Source organism: Aulonocara sp. 'chitande type north' Nkhata Bay, linkage group LG1 (genome assembly GCF_057382095.1).
Source record: "Aulonocara sp. 'chitande type north' Nkhata Bay isolate Kocher_YH1m ecotype deep benthic linkage group LG1, A_spYH_male_GT1.1, whole genome shotgun sequence".
Taxonomy (NCBI): domain Eukaryota; kingdom Metazoa; phylum Chordata; class Actinopteri; order Cichliformes; family Cichlidae; genus Aulonocara; species Aulonocara sp. 'chitande type north' Nkhata Bay.
The window spans coordinates 2169740-2193864 of record NC_141344.1 but is presented as its reverse complement, the minus strand read 5'-3'; the positions used below and the strand labels follow the sequence as shown (position 1 = coordinate 2193864).

The window sequence follows — 24125 nt, the reverse complement described above, 5'->3', positions numbered from 1 at the left end:
CCTACCATCCTCGGAAACGTAAAATGATTGGCTAGAAGTGTATCACAGCTCAGGAAAAAAAAGCACCGAAATAAAGCACCGAAATGTGCGCTGCTTTTCTGTCTGGTTACTACCGTTTATGTCAGAACTGGTGCCATCATGGGACCGGATACCGGTACACATCCCTACACCCAACTGTGAGGGGACCCTGGGAAAGAGGGAGATTATATATCTCATCTGGGTTGGAGCGCCTCAGGATCCCCCAGGAAGACCTGGAAAACGCTGCGCTTTTAAAGCAGGTCTGGAATAACCTGCTGAGCCTGCTGGAACTGCGGCCTGGCTTTGGATAAGTGGAAGAAAATTATGGATTAATTCATTCGATGCATTTAAGGAAAACGGAAATTATGGCTTCAAAGGGTGACACAGCAGTAGTCTAGCAAATCAGCTGTTAACTTCTCATTAAAAATACTTTATGGATTTTTTGCTGGACAAATGATGAATGTAGGAAGTCTTCCGTTCTATTACTTCAGACTTCCCCGGTGATTAACCTCTGAACATCCGCCAGGTCATTGGGGACTCCTCTAGTGTTAAGATTGGGTTTTGTTTTAGCCACAGGCTGACAGACAAACCTCCAGAAACTAGAATTACCCTTTAAATGTAATCCCAAAGCTTTGGCACCACAGCTTTTCTGTTAGGAGCTTTTCCAATTCGGTGGTCCAAACGTGGAAATTTCATTAAAAAAGGCCTAGAAACCCAAACCTGAGCCTTACATGGGTTGACCTGATGGAGGTTTCACTTTCAGTTAAAGAGGTTAAACATTTGTCACGATACTCAGGATGAGTTCAGTCTTAAGGTCACCGCTGAGAGTCCGAAAAGGTTTGCAGGAAGTGACGTTGGAAGAGCTTTTCTGATGCGTTTATTTCTGGTCACTGAGGAAAGAAAAAACGTCAAATAGCAGTTCAACAGTCGAGACGACTAAAGGTATGTTTGAAAGACACATCAGATTGTTTTACACTGAGTGTATTTGATATTCTTATTAATAATGAAGCGTTTCGGGATCAGATGAGGAAGCAGGACATGCTGTATGGCTCGTACACGGCTGTAGGAGAGGAAGTTCACTGTAAGGGAGCTCCACAGAGCCAAACTTATGGCACGAGTTACGTCCTAGTTTTTGTCACCTCAGAAAAAACAGAGAGAAGTGCTGGAGCGGTGGAAAAATGGCAGATTGAAAAGCAATAAATATGATGTGGGGCTGGAAATTGTTAAATGTTCAGTGTGGATTGTGTTTTATTAAGTACAAGGCCAGAGCTTGGAAATCTGCTCCCTCTTAACATCCTATGGAATTTCCCTCACACTGGAAAGTCCCACTCAAGCTTCAGAGAGCTGTGTGTGTGTGTGTGTGTGTGTGTGCTGTCGAGGGGGAGCAGCACCACTGGCCAAATAACACACTTTATTGTATTACACTGCTGGCGCTAAAGCTGAAAAGCACGTCTCGATGATCTGGATTCCCGACATGACAGGTGTATTTATCAAATGAGTCACCTTTTCACTTTACCACATATCATTTACAACTAAATAAGAGTTTTATGGAGAAGAATTATAAATTATTAGATGCAAAATGTAAATTTTGGTAAATGTTAATTTTCAGCAGAGAGAATAAGACCTCCCCGTCCTCAGCCACCACCTCCAGCTCCTCCCAGGGGGCGCCGAGGCGCTCCAAAGTCACTTTTTACTGTCATTTCGTGAAATCTCAGGAGCTCAGAGATTCTCCGAGATGCTGGAGCAGCTTGAGAAGATGCGACGTTTTCATACTCCAACATACTTCTATGCTGATGTGATGTTGTTTTCTGAGCGGCGAGGCTGGCGTTGAGGGGAACACCGCGGTGACTCCAGCGTGCCTTCGAGCACCAGTATGAACGCTGACAAGGCTGCAGTGATGTCAACGAATGAGATGACCATAAACTATGCGGTGAGCTCAGGCGCCCTTCGGAGGAAGCTCACTGCTGCCAGCTGTTGTCTTTGTTCCTTCAGTCACAACCCACAGATCACAGCCACAGGAGAGGAACCAAGCTCGACCAGCAAATCCACAGACTCGCCTCCAGAACCTCGCCACAACTGACCAACCACCAGGGCTGCGTCACATCATAGCGGTGTTTTATGGAATATAAAAATGTCACTGTGGCAGAAACACCGTGCTTTTACACTCCTCAGTGCGCCACAACAGGCCCAGCCGTGTCTGAGAGACCACGTGTCGGCCTTGGACCTGGAGCTACTTCGACAACATGTTTAACCACTTGGAGCAAAAACACAGCACGGAGTGCAGCCGGGCTCCAAACGAGGAGAGGCGAGCAGCAAACGTAGACCGACGACGCGCTCGCTGGCTGCTCACCGTGTGGAAGATCAAACGGGGGATGGAAATTACCGATGCACGGCGGAAGCTTTTAGAAGCTTGATCCAAAACACAAAAGATCCCCAGGGAAAAATATCTCACAGTTTCATTCTTATAACGGTAAAAGCTAAAACTCCTGGTAGTCGCCGTAGCTCAGCAGGTAGAGCAGGCCAGCTGTTAGCCACAAGGTTGGTGGTTCGATTCCTGGCTGCTCCAGTCTATATGCTAAACGTCCTTGGGTGAGATACTGACCCGAGCTGCTCTCTGATGGAGCCACTGCAGTGCGTGTGAATGAGGCAGCTTGCATAAAGTGCTACATAAGAAACTTACAGTTACTTCAACTAAAATGTTCAACAGTTATTTTATACTTTTACTTTAAAAAGAAACAACTCCGGCTACGTTTGTGCTTACATCTGATTTATGCTGTGTCAGTAATATTGCAGCGTAATGCTGCTGCTGGCTTTAATACATCCACTCTGTGAATCAGGCAGTCTGTCATCAGTGACAGCAGCTCGGTGGGAAAGGATGCAAAACGCCCTCCATCTACTTACACTTACAAAGGCTGATGCCAACAAGCTGCAAGCATCAAAGAAACATCATTCACAGTATTTTTTTAAATAATCTCAAATATCATTACTGCAAACTTCACACTATAAATGTGAGGCTGCATCGATCGGTGTGTCGATCGCTCCTCAAGAACAAAACCCTGAGATACGTGAACTCTTCCGCTTGAGGCTGAAATTTTTGAGATTTAAAGTTAAATTTCGTCCCCGTGGAAACAAATCCTGCAGAGGAATGGTTCCACGGCAAATTTCTTCTAGAGGCACTGTGGCAGGCTTCGTTGTGTTGAGTGGGAAGGCGTTAGTCTGTGGTCTCCCTAGCAACAGGTTAAAAACCAAACCAAAAATCCAAAATAAAAACAGAATTTTACTGTAAGACATTTGTAGGCCTGGATTTACTTTTTATGGCACACCTACCTGAAATAAAGCATCTGAAAGAGCCCACAGTGTTTAAAGTGTGAAAACACAAACGCTCATTTTATTCACATCGTCCACTAAAGAATCGATTTTAGCTTGAATAACGTGACATCACTTCATTAAATCCTACAAAGAGTTTAAATAGAAATGTTGCCAGAAACGACAGAATCTCAGGTTAAAGCTCACAAAACTATTTCAACAACCATCCACCAGCTAAAACTCAAATGAGAGCAGAAAGACGTGAACACAGAGCGTGGATCGTTCACCCGCACGGACACGCCGGCACGGACACGCCATCAGGCTGAAAGCCGACAGCTCACAGATTCAGATGCTGCAGTTTCATCACTCTGACCAAAACTGACTGAACGAGCAGCAAAAGAAGATCCAAACCACGTTTGCTCAACATCGTCAGTGTTTCTTACTTTGGCTGTTTTTGTTTTCTCTCTCACTGTTTTTCAAGAACAGTTTCCCATCAAAAATCTGTTTTCTGCATTATTTGCTTGCTTATCGGCCGCTGTTTTTTTTTTCTCCAGAAATCACCTCCAACAAGAAAGCCTCATTTCTGCTGTTCAGTGCAGAAATATAAGCTTTTTAAAATGATGCCAAACTCAAAACTCTTAGCTGAGTCTCTAATCAAACCTCTGTAACTTCAGCAACATCAGGTTCAGAAGCTGATTCATGGTTTTCTTCCATTTTTGATCGACTGCAGAATATTTTTAAGGTTATCTGTAGGAAAAAGTCAGACCAGGAAAATCTCCTTCATGTGTTTCTGTTTTAGCCTCAGTTACTTTGACACAAACGCTTCAGCTGTGATGCTCACAGCTCTGATGAAGGGTCAGCTTTGTTTTTATACAGAGATAAAATATATTTGGATATGTACGAATAAATGATCAGAATTAGAATATTTCTGACTGTCAGAGTCAAAATCGAATGATTACAGAAATCCGTGACGATGCCCTACTGCAGATACAGACGTGTCTAACGTATGAATACGCGTCCTGGTATCATGAGGCACTTTAATGATGATTTTTCTTGTATTACTGCAATTTTTTTTTTAATCTTAGCACTGAACGACCGACTTCAGTTTAACCACAGTTGGATCGTCAGCTGAAAATATCCGGTCTTCGTTCAGCCGTCAAAAACCCATGTTTGGTGAAAATAAGCAGGTTCTGGGTGAGTCATGAGGAAACATGTCCAGACAGAGTCGCCGGGGAGCCGTCATGTAGCCCACACACTTTCACCCCAGCATATGCACACACACTCACGAAAGCCGAGACACGAGTGAAAGCCGAGGTTGCTCATTACGGCACCTGCGGGTGGTTTCAGGTTAATAAACCCCCCGAATGCCTACATTTAGCCCCGTGGACGAGTGTGCTGTGGATCTGACACGTAACTGTGGGACATTTCTTTCTTCCGGTGAAAAAACTTTGAGCGAGGATGTTGAGGAGTCCTCAGAAACTCGTGCGCTGAGCTGTATTTGTGCTGGCAGACAGTGGCAGCTATTAAACAATCACTGCGCTGTGGAAGACACTAAAGTTCTGTTCATACAGGATCATTTCCAGCTGGGGAGGTGCTGCAATGCAATTATTAGCAGAGAGGAAGAAACCCTGCTGCACTGCATATTTATACATTATAACCATTTTCTGAGAGCAAAACAAGGTTTTTGTTCTAATAGAGCTAAAAAATGTATTTTTAAAATGGAAAAAAGATGAAAAACCGTCTAAGAAAGGAAAACGTTCGACTTCGATAGGGGGTCGTAAAAAAGATTATTTTACTTTTTTATCAGATTACTTAAAGACAGCATGTTGCCATGAATATTCCTTTGAGTGTGGATAGATTTGTTTAAAACCTTTACGAGTAGCTGATGCTTTTCCCAACTTAGGAACGTTTCCCTGCTGGAGTTGATCCTGATGTAGACCGATTAACTAAACTGGTCACACGCTCACAGAAACACAAGAGAGAAACCAAACTGACGTTCTCGTGAAAAACAGTCACTAATCTGCATCCAAGTATCCATGTGGATCCGTGGACTCACGCATGCATTCATTCGCTAGTTTACTCAAAGTAAACGTCGCCGGCAGCAGACTGTAGAAGCAGAGCTGAATCATGTGATGTTAAAACTCACGGGGACCTAATGGCGGGCTCTTGGAAGGCAACCGTGTCGCAGAAACATGCAAATTGATTCGTTTACATGTTATCAGGTATTCCCGGGAAAGACTGGAAGCATCCCAGAGGTGCACATGTGGCAGCCTTGAAGGAGCTTTGTTCTTCGCCTGCTCCGGAGGTGCAGGACGGGAGTTGGAAGCCGTCTCCACTTGAAAGCACTCGTAATGTTTCCGTCCACTCTCACTCCTCTCACGAGGTTGTTCCCGGCTGCTGCAGGCAGCACGGCCCAGCAGAGTGAGGAACAAAAAGGTCTGGTGTACCCGCTTTGCACCACCTGCTCCACACCAAACATCAGACGCACACATTTAGAGATGAGCTGCTGAGTACATTTAGCAGCTGCTTTGCCCTCAGGAGTTGGTACGGCCCAAATCAGACACAAACTCACAGAAACTGGCTCTGATATAAAGTGGACTACTACTCTTCCTTCTATTAAATCATTCTTTTTACAAAGTGTGGAGCTGCTGCAGAACAAAAACAAAGTCCATGCTTGACTCTCCAACCTCCCAGCGACACAGCTCACCTGGTGTCTGTGTGGGCCTCACGACGCCACTCTGACAGGCTCCCCGGTGACCGTCTAAACACCTTTGTCATGACTCAGCTGGGATCGACTGAACGTTAGTGCGTCTGAGTGTGTGTGTGTGTGTGTGTGATGGTAAGGGGGCTGGAAGCCTGACATACGTCAACAGAGTGTGATACATGCCTGGGCAAAGAACAAAACAGTTCACACATTCACACCACAGTCAGCGTTGGCTTTTAAAAGCTGAACACACAGACAAACATAAAGCCCCCCCGCCCACTCCTCACGTTGCATTCGAGGGTGCTTTGGTTATAAATCTATTAAAGAAAACGTCTGCTGCCAGCTTCACTGCAGATCTGTAAATATGATCATAAAAACTTGAGTTAACTGAGCAGCAGTCGAGTTTTGTCCAGCTGTCACCAAACATGTTTTCTGCTGCATAGAAAGTTCAACATAATACTTTTACTTTGAAGTTCAGCTTCACTTTGAACACGGAGGAAATTCAATACCTTACTTTGCTCCCTCAGTTCTTCATGCCATTTGATCGCGGGCCTACACGTAAACATGGAAGGATTAATCCTTAAATTCAACACGGCTCACATAAGATCTCTTTTCATACGTTAATCCTGGCATTGTATCGATTTACACGAGCACCAGGAGTGGACTGTGGACACGTGAGATTACGGCTGATGCTGCCATCCAAACCTGGGTTAGCTGTCAAATGATAGTGACGGCTCACATAAGGGTTTGTGTGCCACCTGGAAGGTCAGGGGGTCAATCCCTCAGGGTCCCAAATTGCCCCCAATGCATGCATCAAGTGTAAATCATCAGCTGTGTCCAAATCCTCAAGGATTGGTCAGCTCACAGGTGGGGAGGAAGAACCCCCTTTTAACAGGATGAGGGAGGGGCATCCATCAAAGAGAGATCACAAACAAAGCATGGGAGGGACTCCTTTTGACATGACCTTTCACCTCTCATCTGAGAAGTTTCCTCAGTTCTACTCAGCTGATAATAGCGTTACTGTCATTACATCGTCGTTTCTACTCTGGAATCTGCACGACGTCACAGAGACAGAAGCTCCATGAACCCACCTTTCAACCTTCTGTTTGTGAGGGGCAGCCAATTAGAAGACAGTTGGCTTAATGGGGCAGGAGCTAAAATGTTTTCCTTGAGACAGAGGAGGAGCGCAGGGATTGTCCCGAGTCCCAGTTTAAGATAAAGAAGGATTATTTTCAACCACCAGTCATCCAAAGCTACTCTGGTAGATTCCAGGAAGAAAAAAATGCACCAAGATTTTGTGTTTGGAGAAAATGCTTCCAAGTTGTGTCCGAGAGGTGAGAGGTGGAACATCTCGGAAGAACCGAAACAAAGTCAAGCTGCCCTCGAATGAAGTATTTGGGATTACGGTGAGCAGGATGACGGAGAATAAAGACAGAAATCAGCAGCTAAACAGAGTCAGTAGAAACTGCAGCACACTGGTGCTTGTCTCGGTACCTTGAGCCCTCACTCCCAAACTTGACCAAACTCATTGACTAACAAATTACGGCCTAATTTGGACGATCGTTCTTCTTCCCCACTGCTGCTGCCACCACTCAGCAGCTGAAACGCTGCTCACGCTCCTTAATTACTCAGGAAAATTAAACACAAGCGCAGCTATTTTGGAGAGCGGGACGTTTCCCCCACTACATTTTTTTTCTTTAATGTAATTTGTAGAAATTGCGGCAGCAACAAATCACCGAAGGTAGCGTGTAAAGCTTTTATTCCAGCAGTCCTGTCTTTCTGCCAAGAATATGTGGCGAGCTGGCAGCAGGAGAACGACACAAACAACAGAACGGAACATTTGTTCCTCACATTCAGGTTTAAACACTCAATACATCAGAAATGACCAGAAACATTACATCTCAGAGCAAACACGCTGTTAAACGCTTTAACATGTGCGCATCTGTGAAAGGTAAACGACAGAGCTGAAGAAACTTCCTGTTATTCCTTACGAACGACACACGGAGCCAGCATCAGTCATCTCAATGAGCCTAAAAGCCTTTATTTTCCACTTCGGCGGAGCTTTCAGACGCTTGTTGTTCCTCGCTATTACACCAAAGGGAGTTGGGGTCCTGGCTATTTTAAGAAGAAAAGGGAAAAAAGCCACTGCACAGAGATCTTAGCTGTATCTCATTTTACAGCCAGACTACATATTTCCTCTTCAGCTCCAACAAGACAGACTCATGACTCACAAATGTGTCTTTTAAAAGAGGAGGCTGAAATGTCAGGAGAGCTGCTGGCTTCATAAAGAAAACATCTACTTTCAATAGTTGTGGAATTAAATCTAAAAAGGTCAGAAAGCAGATTTTTCTCCCGGCCTACGCTTCCTGTTTGATGTGCCGAGCTCTGCAGGCATCCGAATCTGAGGCGCGATCATCCAGAATCCACCGACGGCATAACAACCAAAAAGCCGACCCGACTTCAGGTCCGACCTGTTCCTTCAGGTGTCCTTCTGACGTTTCACCACCTCAAACTCAGCATGGCACAACAGCTTCTGTCAAACTGACCCGAACTCTACATGGAGGCTCCTCGCTGCTGCCAACAGCCGAGCACGTGGCTACACGCCGAGGCCGATCACATCTGGCAAAGTATTCTTTTCACCGTGTACCAAAGGACGGCTTGTTCAGTTCACACTGATGACGGCGGGGAGGAAGAACAGGACGAGGAATCCACATGATCAGGGAGGGGCATCCATCAGAGAGAGATCACAAAGCATGGGGGGGACTCTTTTTGACATGACCTTTCACCTCTTATTTGAGAGGTTTCAGTTCTAAAGATCAGGATCTTTTTAACAGCGCTGATGTCATTACTCGTCCTGGGACGGACCCTGAATGTGGCGTTTCACATCGTTGGAGAAAATGCTTCCAAGCTGTGTCCGAGAGGTGGAACAGCTTGGAAGAACCGAAATAAAGTCAAGCTGCCCTCCAATGAAGTATTCGGGATTACGGTGACCTGGATGACCAAGAATAAGCCGCCAAACTTCATGATCACATCTGGCAACATATTACAAACGAGTATTTGTTTCGCCGCGTACCACGGGGAAGTGGGCTGGCTGGTAGAACTAGGAAATGAGGAAGGAAGGAAAGAAGGTAGTCGAGTTCAGGAGAGGAGACTACATGAGGAGCCGTCTCTGTCACAGAACGCTGCAAACATCATCTTTGACTTCCTGAAGGCCGCAGCAGCCAAATCCTGCATTGATCTAATGGTAAATGTGCTGGTACTTAAATACTTTTTCTTATTACAAGCCTCGGTCGGCTTTTTTCCACGCACACTCAGATGGAAACATCGGGGCACCTCGAGGTTCAGCGTCCTGCCCAAGGACCCTTTGATAGAGCCAGAGTCACACCAACAACCTGCCAGTTAGTAGCTGAGCGGCTCCGCCTCCTGAGCCACAGTCACCTGTTTGCACAGGTCTGTCACACATTTCTTTAATAGATAAAATCACTGATTCCTCATCTGTCACTTTCAGTCCATCAACATGAAGCTGAAGTGTTTTAGAAGCAACTGAATATTTTATAGCAATAAAAGTCAAAATAACAATCATTCATTTTTACAACAGAGATCTGCTCTGTTCCTTCAAACCGCTGCTCAGTCCCAGCAGCTCTGCCTTTGTCTCTGCTCTCTTTGTCTGGAGTGTCAGAGGCAGAAGCGAAGCAGCTTTTCCTCCTCGCTAACGCCATCTACTGGCCACGGAGCGGCTGCCTGCACGCCTGCACCGCGTGGCTCAGACAAAGAATGAGGGCAGGCGGCCAGCAGCTCTCGTAGCGAACAACAGAGAAGACAGAGTGAGGGGGAGGAACGGCTGTGATGCAGAGGCTCGAGGTCAGCCAGGTCCTGGATCGGCGTCCACGGCCGGGTCACGGGCCAGAGCTGGAGCAACCGAGGTGAGCGGGAAATGCAGGTTAGCGGGTAAAACTCTGGGGGCTGTGCTGCCCTGCTCTACAGCCACCTGCCTGCAGTCAGCTGCCAGAGACACACACAGTCTCTCTCACACACACACACACACACACACACACACACACACACAGTCACACACATGCACACACACACACACACACACAGTCTCACACACACACAGTCACACACATGCACACACACACACACACACACACACACACACACAGTCACACACATGCACACACACACACACAGTCACACACACAGTCTCACACACACACACACACACACACACACAGTCACACACACAGTCTCACACACACACACACACACACACACACAGTCACACACACAGTCTCACACACACACACACACACACACACACAGTCACACACACAGTCTCACACACACACACACACACACACACACAGTCTCACACACACACAGTCACACACACACACACAGTCTCACACACACACAGTCTCACACACACACACATACATGCACACACACACACACAGTCACACACACAGTCTCACACACACACACACACACACACACACACACACACACACACACACAGTCTCTCACACACACACACACACACACAGTCTCTCACACACACACACACACACACACACTCACACACACACACACACACACACAGTCTCTCACACACACACACACACACACACAGTCTCTCACACACACACACACACACACACAGTCTCTCACACACACACACACACACACACACACACACACACACTCTCTCCTGGATGTCTATTTAGGCCAGTGACTTTCTAACTCCACAGCCATCCTGACCCACCTACACGCTGAGCACGAGGAGAACGCAGACAGGACTGCTACACCCAGAACTACAACAACACAGCAGAGCGCCAACAAAGACGGGAGACAAACCAGCGCATTGGTGCGGTGTTCAGCACCAATGCGTTTAAAGACCTGCCGGCAGCTCAGAGCCTTTAAAGCGACCCTGTGTAACCTCTGCACCCTCACGGTCCTGATCACATGACTCAAACATTCATAACAATAATTATAAATCACAACCGAGGGGAAACATCACAGCACATTTCCTAAATTACGCCGCTGAACGGCATGCTGGGTAATGCTAGCCAGCTTAGCAGCTAACAGTGTGGCGACAGGTGGGAGGGGCTCTGTGTTGCATTCAGGAGCAGCAAAAAAACAGACGGAGGATGACAGCAAAGTTGTTCGAGGATGTTCGCAGTGGGTGGGGCTCCAGAAGCTCCACCCCCACACACAGTGACAAAGAACCAGGTGAGAGCATGCTGCCCGAGGCTGCCAGGTGTTTTTAGCTGCAGGCACTCATCTTTCAGCAGTCGCCTTAAAAGAAGCCCCAGCTTGAGGCGACCTGATTGGTCCAGCCTCAACAGCGTCATCCAGCGTGTCCAATCACAAAGTCATCCAACACCGAAATAAACGTTGTTACTGTGAGCATCATTGTTTTAAATGGGGACGGCAGGCAGCCAATCAGACTTCAGCAACAAGAACGAAGCCTTTACGAGAAGCAACGATCCAACTCTGTTTTTAAGACTGCACTACTAACTTTCATTTAGTTTCTTGCGATGGGCGGGGCTTAAAAAGAGTGCAACTTTCCCCTGTGGTATGAAAAAGCTGTTACAGTCCACTGATATTATTCCAGGTACTGTACTGAATTTAAACAAATAAGCCCCTCCCTAAAAAGCCCCTGCCCAGTTTTACTGTAGGGAACACGGCAGTCGGACAACAGATGTCCTCAAACCTCAGAAGGAGATGCTGCTGCTTTTTTATTTGTTTTTGTTTCTAATGTCTCTGTAAAGCACTTTGAATCACCTTGTTGTTGAATTGTGCTATACAAATAAATTTGCCTTGCCTTGCCTTGCCGGGTCTGAAAGAACGAGTCCCATCAGCCACATCTGCAACGACTTAATATGTCACACTAAGATGAAGCATCCACCCACGGCTGGGAAATATCTGTGAGTCACTGACGATAGCAACCAGCAAACATTTCGTAACCGTCGTCTTTTCTCCACGTCTAATCTCGTTTGATGAATCGTCCTAAAATGAAAGTTGTGCCGATGTCGCAGGCATAACGTGTCCGTCTGCTGGCTCCACTTCGTCAACAACATCTGGAAGTTCGTGTTGGACATTCGTCCAAAGGAAGTTTGTGTACAAGAACTGGTTTATATTGTTTTTGGAAACACAGCACAGAATAAAAGAAAGTGAAGAGATTACAAGTGTATTAACAGAGCCTGTTAGTCTCATGTGCGTTTGATTCCTTCATTGTGAGACAAGAACAAGATTTCTTGTTCCATAAGAAGAAGAATTCACGTGGAAAGAGGAAACGTTCATGTTTCAGTCACGTTCGCTGGGAAGAAATCGTCACGAAAGGCTGACGCCGCGAGCTCGAACGCTCCTTTAGAGCAGATCCATGTTTGTAAACTCGTCCGTTTCTAGTTTCAAATGCAAACATTTTACTTGCACAGCTCAGGGAGTGGTGGGCGACACGGAGAGTGGGTTAGCACACCACAGCGTGAACTATCCGAGCTCAACCTTTCTGAAGCCTCTGTCCATGAAGTCGTCATGACCTCTAACCTATTGACGCCCACCTTTATTTTTGTGTCTGCGAAAACGATTTTTTAATATTTCGTATTCTGGGACAGGAAATGAACATTTTCCACTTTGAATGTTTAATTCATTTCAACCATCCACAGATCACAGCTGGGGTCATACACGTCTCCGATTTTTACACTTCATTTGTAGTTTTTTCATTAATAACTAAAAGGAGATATTTTATTTAACCCTTTAAACCCTAACCTAATTTACTCTTTAAACCAGGCCTCGAGGGCCGGTGTCCTGCAGGTTTAGATGTGTCCTTGATCCAACACAGCTGATTTAAATGGCTAAATTAGCTCCTCAACATGTCCTGACGTTCTCCAGAGGCCTGGTAATGAACTAATCATGTGATTCAGGTGTGCTGACCCAGGGTGAGATCTAAAACCTGCAGGACACCGGCTCTCGAGGCCTGGAGTTACCCACCCTTGCTATAAATGCTAACCCATCACCGGTGACGGGTTTAAAGGGTTAAAACAGGCTCGGTTTGGTTTATCTGTTAGAAACATTAAGAGGTTCTTACATGCTGCTTCCTGAGGGCCGACTCCTGCTGTCGGGGAAAACCTGACATGTGGTGTTGTTGTTATTTATGGTGTTACTCATTTATTTTCACACGCACACACACACACACACCCTCTCCATCCTTTGGGTCAGCCACATCGCTCCCCCTGATCATTGTATTTACATGTCCCACCTTCATCTCGGCTCCATGACATTCGGTCCTGTCTGATTTGCTCGTTGTGTCTCTTGTGCGTTTCTCTGTATATGTTGACTTATTTCTTGTTTCTACTCTTTTATTTCTTCTGATCCGTTCGGTCGTCTCTCAGCAGCACTTTGGTCAAACTGGGTTGTTTTTAAATCTGCTTTGTAAATAAATCAGAGTTTGAGTTTAAGCCTCATTTGCCATCGCTGCCACAGAGGACCCCACCCAGAAAACCCCTCTACGCCATCATCACGACTGTGGGAGCAAAGCTTTGATGCGGATCATCCTCCTGTGTGCACGGTCTGAGATACACTCGCGCCTTCAGCTCGGCCACAGGTCACAGCTGCTGCTCACGTGGATCATAGTGAAACGATGCACTGCACATTTACCTGTTCTTACCTGTTTATGTTCCTCTGTACAGGAATAAGATCCTATTTTCTTTAATGACAGGGAATCGTTGCTCTTCTCCTCCACGTGTTTCTTTCTTTCCTCTCAGCTGCATCTTTCCCAAACAGACCAGCGGCCTTTTAATGTGAGCTTCAAAGATCTTGGCTACAGTTCAGCAAAGAAAAGCTGAGGAGAAAAATCTAGATCAGCCAGCCAGAGAGAGGCAGTGAGGGAGGGAAAGGGAGAGGAGGAGAGGAGGGGGCACGAAGGAGGAGGTGGTCAATAAATTTCCACGGGGAGAGCGAAGGACTGATGAGGTGGAGAACGCTCCGTGGCTGTGGGATCCCAGCAGGGCTCGGCTGGGACTGGAAACTGTGTCAAGGACGACTGAGGAAGAGACGGATGAGTCAGGAGCTGCTGCACGCGCACATGCGCACACGGGCCCGGCGTGGAGCCCCATCCCGCGCCGGATCGCACCGAAGTCGATTCCTCGCTGACACACGAGGTCATCAACGGCAGCCTTCTACTGTAGAGACGCGGGTCGCTATAGAAACTACGCGCTCTCCGAAAAACAAAATCTGTACTCGCTCCGCCACAGTTCTTCTAAAATCCGAGCTTGGCACTGACAGCGAACTTCTTGGTCATAGCGGGGAATCACGGCCGGAGCTTCAACCACGCCCACGGTTTATTTAGAAATGAACTTTTTCTCCTTTTTAACATTGTTGGTTCCATCTTTGATTAGCTGATGAGGATTTTCACTCCATATTATTATGAAGAATAACAAGAAGAATATTTTCATTCACTGTTGTTCGTTTCAAGTCAAACAGTAAAAGAAAGAAACTGAAGAAGTATGAACGTGACACACAGACATATGCTCGGCTCAGCTCAGCGACACACCTGAGAGCACCTGCGAGCCGAGGTGCAGGCACAGGAGCACCTCTGTGACAGGGCCAGACTACTTCCTGGTCAGATCTGTAACAACCTGACTGTGTGGGCACTCCGCTGCCTCTGATATGATTATATGAGCACTTTTTCAATGATGGGAATATCCACGTTTACCTTCAGGAGTGTCGGGTGTGTCTGTGACCACGTCACACTTTTCCGTCACGCAGTAATGCTGGCTGTGAGCCGATCGCGTGAGAAGCTCGCAGTTCTTGTACGTTTGTTTTCGGTTCAGTGTAACTTGGTTTTCACAGATTTTTAATGATTAAAAGTTTCCAGTTTCATCACTTTCAGTTTTAATCAGAGTGAGATGCTAACGTCACGAGAAGGCTTCACACTGAGAACACGTGAAGCAGAGAGAAGTGAACTTTTCCAGTCTCGTGTTTATTTTGACTTCACCACCAGCAGATGCTTTACATCGCTCACACGGTTTGTTCCGTCCGCCGTGGCTTCCAGTCGCACTGAGCGCGTTACAGGAGTGGGAAGTTTGGATTACGTGGAGTTTTGGGAATATTTGCCAGATTCTTTATTTCCTTCTGTCAAAAATAGACTCGGCGCATATTTTTAGCAGCATGCAGCAAAGAGACTGAGATACTGCTGTTAGCTTTCAGAACGCAGCTGCGGCACGTCTGACGTCTCAGCAGCGGTCGGATCAGCCCGACGGTCAGACTGTCCAGCATCTGACCACCGTGCTGCCCCCGGGGGCAAAGCTCACTGCAAAAATGTGAGCTAGCTGGTTAATAAATTAAACATCAACATCTGAGCTGTGAAACTGAACCAGCTCAGTTTATGGAGCCTGAAGTCACATGGACAGCGTTTCCTGACAGACTTTTTATACACTATTTTATAAAAGTGAAAAAATGAGACTTGACTAGACGTTGAGGAGATAAGCTGCTCCCACAAAGTTTTAAGTCTTAACATTGAGACTTTTGTGCTCCTGTTTCCAACACCAGCGACAGATGTTCCAGCTGAACCGGCACTGCCACACTTTCACAGAAACCACGAGTGTCTGCAGGGCTCCAGCAAACGCAAACTGCTCTCAGATGATGACAGAGAAGTCGCGACGTGTGAGCTGTTCCTTTGAAAGCCTCCTGCTCTTCTTCTTCTGCAGTGCTTTCTCCAGTTTGCCCACTAAATGCATCATTTTAGAGATTCTGCTGCCCGGTTTGTCACAGACACACAAACGATTCATTGATGATTATTTGAATCGTCAACAATCCCGCCCACCAACCAAACACTTATTTCTACTGTAGAGGAACAAAGATCTACTCTGGGTGAATCCACTGCATTCAGCTATAAGCTGGAAAGCAAACAAATGTCTGACAGCGCGCAGATTAAATCGATATCATCTGACCGTAAGCGGGACGCTCAACAACGAGTCTGAAGTGCCGAAATGTTTTCTTAAGAGGAAAAAGGCGAGCTTTATGCAACCAGGCTTAAAATTCCCCACATTCAAGTGTCCTCTTAAAACAGCAACACTTCCCAGACAGAAGATCAAAAAGCCCAAACTCTCCTCTGCAGCGACGGGGTGGGGGTGTCCTACAAAGACGCCTGAACGTCCGAACGCCGCAGGAGACAGCGGCATTATTGACGACGCGAGCTGCGCCGAGACGAACCCGGCTGGCCTCTGCCATCGCCCGGTGCGGTTCGCATCAGTGAAATCATTCAGTCGGCGCTTCCTGTTAAAGATCTGGGTCGCTCGTCACCGCTGGCTCGCAGAGGGAGAGCCTGATGCAAAACAAATGTTTTCATAAAGTCGCTCAGTGTTGAATCAGCATCATTCGCTTCACTGCTTTTTTCTGTCTTTCCCCCTTTTTTCCTCCCCCAGGACCGACTCCAGCCACTCGGCTTTTCTCGCAGCTGCTTCACATTAGGCCTCGATGATTAGCGCTCGACGCTGCCCACGTCTTTAACCCCTGTGACAAACGGTCGGCCTTACTAAGCTCGCCATCAAACGCCGTCGAGCCTGCCGTGTACTCTCCCTCAGCTGCGACGGCAGATAAATCCCACCGCCGCTCGAATGCACGCTGCTAATCGAAAACAGCAAAGAGGATCAAACAAAGGACTTTTGTTAAGGTGCTCACAGAGTTTCCACGGCTCGGTCACAACACGCCATCATTTCTGCCGTTAACGTTAACCAAAGATGCACTTCAACCCAGCAAAAACAGACACCGTCGATACAGGTCAGCGAAGACACGAAAAACACGTTCACTGCAGATCCTGCAATCCTGAGACAACTCAAAATGTCCTGAGCGCAGAAGTTATGGATCAACATCACTTCAGCTTTAAGACGACATTTGAAAACATTTGAACTCCTGTGATCAGAAACAGCAACATCTCTTCTTGGCCTCAAAAAGTTGATTCTGTTGATCTGAAGCGTGGCGTCATCCAGGTGACCAAACACAGTTCAACATAAAGTGCAGCTTTTACTTTGAAGGTGACTACAGTCTCCGTTTCTACGTCGCGACGCACTTTCAGTTACTGCTTAGCGGACAGTTTGTGTTTGCAGGCGAGTCAGCGTTTGCTGGGGCAAAGTAATGCTGGCGAGGGTTTCGGGAAGCGCCATAACCCCCAGCAACCACTCACTGACTGAATGCACGCTTCAGGGGGAGGGGTTTCAGCCTGAGTGGAGTTAAAGTGGCCGAGGGTGGGCGAGGGTGTAGCTCTCATCTCCAACAGGTGTTGGATGACGCTGCGGTCAGGCCAGGTAAGTTCTGCCCTGTCGATCAGGTGCAACCGTCTTCTTATTGACGCTGCTGAATTGCAGCGATGCTCAGCCAGGACGCAGAGCTGAGACGCGGCAGGCGTGTCCGTACGGCACTTTAGCTTCCTGCTCCTGATGCTGAAACAGGAAATGAAAACTGTTTCCACAGTTGGAAGGACACCAGTTGATTAAAATAACCATCTGAGGTGAGATCAAACTAAAACTAAACAGAAAGTCACGTCTGACGATGGGAAACGTGAACACGAGCACGGACAGCGATGCAGTCTCATTGGTGATGAGGAAAATCAATCGTCGTAGTTCCTGGCTGGTGACTTTTCTCCGAGGTTATTACCAAATGCAACTGAGGCACTCCTAAGTGTTAGGTCAATGGTTTTTTCCCTGGCTGCTCCAGTTTGCATACCGAGGTGCTCCTGGTGCATCGCTGACCCTTTCTGCACGTGACCAGCAGCCGGTCTGTGTGCAAACTGACCGTTTCCATGATGTCCTGGTTCTCTCCCTGTTGTCCAGCTCAGGACGGCTTCATTTGATGAAAATGTTTTCATATCATTTCATTTGTGAATTGAGAAGCACAACGTGAAGCTGTCTGCCTCACACGAGTCAGCTGAAGTCGCACTCTGTGTGGAAACTGCATGCAGCGCGTGGGCTGCATCTCATAAAGGATCTGGCAATCCGAGCAGCATCAGATAAACACATAAAACGCATGGCTGTGCAAATAAGCACCAGGACAGAAAAGCAGAAATGACACGAGCATTGCAAACTGCAGGTGGGCCCAGTGGGCGTGGCCATCGCCGTGTTATTAGTTTCCTTCTTTCTTTGTGAAACGCAGCCTCTCCAACACAAGGTCACACATAAATAAGCAGTGATCTTATGGGACTGCACCAGTGTTTGTGACATGAATAACTAAACAGAAGACGTTTATAGAATAAGAACAAAGCCATAATCATCAGAAGTGTTTTACCCAGAAGTCTGATGAACGGCAAGAAATCCTCCTAAATCACTTTGCTCTGTTTAAGACGAGCTGAATCAGACTCCACGCTGTGATCGTTTATGTGAGCGCGGCATGAAAATGTGAGCTGCAGGCAGATTTGATGTGGTTAATCTCTGCGAGACAACGTTTTCTAGTTAGCCTCCTGCAGGAGCTGTTAGCATGTGACAGAAGGAGAGAGATCCTCGAGTAACTGACATCAGACGAAGACAAGACGGCAACAAAGGAAAGCGGTCGATACTCATCGCTGTTAAAGTGGACCTCCTCTCCTGCTTCATACATGTCTGTGCATCCAATATTTCTGTGAACTTTACAGGGTTGGACACTGGGTGAACACATGCTGCCTACTTCGAATCACCTGGATCAAGGATGTCACGCAAACTCCACAAACAGGAAGTTCAATCTTCAGTGAGGTGATGATGCTCGCCGCCATGTTTGTGCCTGCAGTGTTTCCACCTCCGTGCTGCACCACATGTTCACCAGCTTTGCACAAAGACACGGTGGCAGGTAATAATTCTCTCCGGCTCGCGCGACACACAGAGAGCTTCAGCACGTGCAGAACTTCTGTGGCAATCGCTCGTCCTATTAAACTAACACAGAAGTGCATGTGTGCTAATCCACTGCAAACATTTTGAGCCAGCTGAGACACAGAAAGGATCAACTGACCAAACCCCTCTATAAACAACAACCCTGCAGTGAAACCTGACACTCACCTGGAGAGGAAAGCCTCCCGAGGCTGCCCGAGGACGCGAGGGGAGGGGACGGGGGTTAAAACTGAACTGAGCTGAAGCATGATGGGAGGCCTTCATTTCCTGAGGCTGCTGTTTCCAACAGCTGGCAGGAAATAAGGAGGGAAGGCAGCACAATGCTGCACACAGCACAGCAGCTGCCTTTCCTTTATCTTTCTGCTTTCTGTTACTCATTTAAAACAGTCGTGATTTTTTTTGGGGGGGGGGGGGCACACACAGACACACACACAAAGACAAACACAGCGTTTTGTCCTGCAGCCTGTGCAGCGTGCCATCATGTGGTTAACTGGAAAATGATGTTTGCCACATCAAATGCTGCTTTTGTGCATGTGTGTGTGTGTGGATGTGCATGTGTGTGTGCACGTACGCGTGTGTGTGCACATACGTGCGTGGATGTGCATGTGTACGTGTGTGCGTGCACCTGCATGTGTGTGTGTGTGGGGGGGGGCGTGCATGTGCGTGCACGTACGTGTGTGTGTGCGCCTGCACGTGTGTGTGTGTGGGGCGTGCATGTGTGTGCATGTGCGTGTGTGTGTGCGCCTGCACGTGTGTGTGTGTGGGGCGTGCATGTGTGTGCATGTGCGTGTGTGTGTGCGCCTGCATGTGTGTGTGTGTGTGTGGGGGGGGTGTGCATGTGCGTGCGTGCACGTACGTGTGTGTGTGTGCATGTGTGTGTGCGCCTGCACGTGTGTGTCCTTCTCCAATTACTTGCTCCAGCCGTCAGATAATAATGGGGGTTTAATCAAGGCCAAGCCTGGTGGGGTTTGCACACATTGGTGCGCCGCTGGCAACTTCCTCCCTGCCCGCGGTCCACTAACAGGACAGGAATGATGGCTCCCACATGGCCCGAACACTCACAGAGAGACAGTATGTTTTCATAGATCTGAGAAGAACAGAAATTGTTTCCACCCTGCCTGCCACCGCTTCAACTTTCTGCTTAGTCATCAGGCTTCTCAGAAGAACGCACCGAGATCCCTGAAGAAACGAGCTGTGTCTGATTTCAGCGTTACTAACATCACGGTTACAAAGAAAACAGACAATCTCTTCCCTCGGGAGGTTGAACACCCAGCAGCTCTCTGCCGCTTTCTCCGAGTGCTGCCCGGGACAGACGAGAAGGCTGGAGGTGTTTCAGAGAGGTGGGGGTCAAAGGGCAAAGAAACATCTTAATCCCGACAGCAAACAACTTTTACACAACTCGAGTTTACAGGACACGTTCAGCTGTTTCACTGTAGCAGCCTCAGAGGGGCTGAATACGAAAGTGTGAAAAAATCTTTTTCACCAGTGTGATCACTGGAAAAATAATCCCCTTTACTGGGATATAACAGGACACTGTGGGTGTTTTTGTTGTGTGCTCAATGTTTCCTTCAAGACTGAAAAACTCGGCGCCGTCAGCAGGAACGAGCTTCCTCCATCTCTATCAAATGTTTCCTTACTTTCAACACGAGGAAAAAAAGAAGCAGAAGAACCTGAAAGAGAGAAACTGGAGAGAATCCACGGGTCGAACAAACGACAGACGCAACAGGTTTGTGCAGAGAAAGCACCGTCATGCAAGAAAAGTATAGAAGTGTGAAGACTACGATCCACGATGACAACCGAGCACTGCAGGGCCAGTGCGACCCAACGCGCTCAGCAACTGTCGCTCGACAGCGCTGATCCATCGCAGCAAACGCCAAAGTTATTCTAGTCAGAAGTTGCAACATCCATCACTGATGTTTGCCTCCCGCGCCTGCTGCAGCGCTCGAGGCTCTTCAAGCAGCACGACTCACTCACACAGCGCTTCCTACCCAACGCTCGCAGTCCAATCGACACATCGGAGCGCAACCAGGGCTTCAAGCAACCGCCAACCTAGTGGGTGCCCTGCTCAGTTCAGCCACTTTGGAGGGTTTTTGAGCACAAACTGCTCTTTAAGGTCGTGCCACAGCATCTCAGTCGGCTTCAGGTCAGGACCGGGCCTCTCCGAACTTCATTCTGTTTTCCTTCAGCCGCTCAGACGTGGACCCGCTGGTCTGTGTTGGATCATTAACTCGCTGCAGCACAAATACAGACCACAGCCTGAGACGAGCAGATATCTGTTTTTTAAAAAGAACGAAATCTTCACAATAACAAGAAAACATGAACCTTTGTCAGCCTGTGAAGTCTGCCTGGGAGCTCAGTCTGACGGATCTGCTCTGCAGGCATCCAAATATGATATTAGCAAACGTCTTATCAAATTATTAGACCACAAATATTTTAGAAAGTTTTAAACTAAAATATTGTTTTTTATCCAGGAAATAACCTGAGCCGACTTCTCTGAGACGCCTGAAATTATTCCAGCAGAACATTCAACCAGTAAAACTCATAATGCTCATCACTGCTAATCTAATAATAATAATAATAATAATAATAATAATAATAATAATAATAATAATGTGATTTACTGTTTTTAAAGAAAGATAAAAATAAAGATTGACTGTAACCCTCACACTGGGTGGTCTAATAAAGCACAGGGCTCGCTACATTAAGGTAAACGTTTCATCATTTTGTTCACGCAGTGTGTGTCAGTAAAGGTTTTAAACCGTTGGACAGACTGATCTGCTGTCACAGCAACAACAAACATCTGTCAGTCCAACTCAGGTTTAACTAATCCAGAGTCTGAAACAGTCCCGGATCATTACGGCCCATCTGTGAGGCGTCAAAGCTGCATGAGGAGACGAGCTGCGACGTCCATTGAAGGGCAGATGGGCTTATTGATAACTTCCTTCGCTGATGCCAACTGATGGCGGCGCGTCGATATCCTAATGCACGCCTGCTTCATTATTCATGACAGCCTCACAAGAGGATTTCACACAGGTCCCACCTGCACCCAGAGCAGCATCCAGCAGCAATAATGTGAGTCAGATCGATGCTGCACCGGGGACCGCACTGAACGCAGCGCACACGCTTAAAGTGCAGCAGACGTCTGCACAGCGGACACAGATTTGAAGATTCAGAGTCACGTGAAAACGTCACGATCCAGCGGCTGGAGATCCTGGTTCAGCAGCAGTGACCTGCACCGATGTTTCTGTGAGTCTGTCTCATCTCTGTGGAGGAACTTTGGTCCTCTCTTCCTCTCAGCGATGCTTCAGCTCGTTCAGGTTTGCAGCACTGGTTCATGCACAGCTCTCTGAAGGCTCAGCCTCTCAGCCTCAACCCAACTGTAACTCTGACACTAAAACCACATTCGGTTCTCAAAAATGCCTTCAAACTTATGGGGACCAGGATTTAGGTCCCCACACACACACACACACACACACACACACACACACACACACACACACACACACACACACACACACACTGCAATAAGGTGACATGATCAGAAAAAGAAATTCAACAGTTTGCACCACAGACCAAAGCTGTGAACCTGTCATAAAGCGATCAGATAAATATGCTAAATGCATTTCAACGACATCGTGCATGCAGGAATGCCCCTGGGGAAAAATGCAAATATGTCTTTTTGTGGAGTTTTGTGTATAATCTTGGTGCACAGACACTTTTAATACTCGCCCAGCATTCAGTCACGTGTCAGGACGCAGCGATGCTTTCACATCAGCCACGGTAGAAAAATCTGTGCCAGCAAAAACATTAGTTTATAATAAACATGATTTGTACCTGAAGAATTTGACCCCGAGCCCATCGTCCAGAGAGTCCAAGCTGCTTTTTGGCAACTTGACCAGAAATGACTCATAAAGAGCCCACGCAGCCCCCCCCCAGCATCCACAGTAATGTGTGTCTGAATGTTTAAATGAAAAAGGTCACTGATGAACATGTTTGCAGTACAGACACAAAGCCAGCAGACAGCGGCGTCCACGGAGATCACAGAGGCAGATCGATAACGCGCATACAAGCGCGAGCGTCAGACGAGCACGCGTACGGTCATCAGCTGAATCGAAGGAAGGCGGTGCGTGGAAAAAGCAGGAGTTCTCACAGAAACTTGGAGGGGAGCGAGCTTTAAAGCCGTGATGTGGGAATCTGGGTTTGAGTCAGAATTTAGGTCACAAGTTTGAGGAGTGAGGTATGCAGAGGAGAAACACATGTCGGGCTGCGAAGTACTGCAGCGTCCCTGAGTCTCTGCTTCTAAGTGACAAACACACTCCTGCAGCTCCCATTGCTGACAAATGATCCGTGAAGCTATGAGCTGACCAACACTGACAGCTTCACCCACAGACCCTGTTACAGAACCTGCAGTCCTCCTAGTGTCCAGCAGGGGGCGACTCCTCTGCTTGATTGAACAGGAGACTATAAGAAAATGAGCGTCACGCTCAGCTGATCCCTGATTTCAGTCTCGCCATGACTTCGATGGTTTCATCACAGGACGGTCACAGAGCTCCGTTCAAACCTTAAACCTACAGAACGACCTCAGAACTCTGCGTCTGCAAACACGCCGTCTCTTTGTGATAACATGATAATTAATGTACACAGAAATTCACATTTACAGTTTACAGCAGGCGTGCGACTTCACTGCGTTCACACGAGCACTCCGAGTCAGTGGTGTTTGTTTGGAGACAGGTTGCTTCCCACCACCTCGGCCTCTGGCCAATCAGATGCTCACTGCAACTACTTCAACATCAGCCATTAAAGCGTCTCATGTGGGGGCGCCCACACAGAACAAATGAAAGCTGGATCAGTCAAACCTGAAAGAAGGAGCCTGTCGTGTACTTACCTGCTCTCGCTCGCCTCTACCACAGCTTCTGTGCTTCACAACGATTTCCCTACTATGATCCATGATTGATACAGTGAATAAAATCATCTCTGCACTTTCAGCTCAGTGTTAGAGGCACACGAAGGATTCGAAGCTCTGTGATTGGCTGTTTCTGAATAGCTCTTTGTGAGTCACTGATTCATTTCTATACACACTCTGGTACCTCTGCCCCTTTTTGTTAAATCAAACAGCTTTGTATTGTAACACTTCTGTTCATCATGACTCAGGAGTGATTCAGTCCCTTTCGGTACCACAAACCCAACGACATCAAAGGGAAAACTCGACGACGTCTACCTCAGAGAAAGCCCCAAACGCTCCC

General features: G+C 47.3%; 1 protein-coding gene across 1 annotated transcript in view; it reads right to left on the bottom strand.

The window, feature by feature from the left end:
* Positions 1 to 24125, bottom strand: part of efl1 (elongation factor like GTPase 1) — a 71706-nt gene that overhangs the window by 30150 nt on the left and 17431 nt on the right. The window lies entirely within an intron of this gene.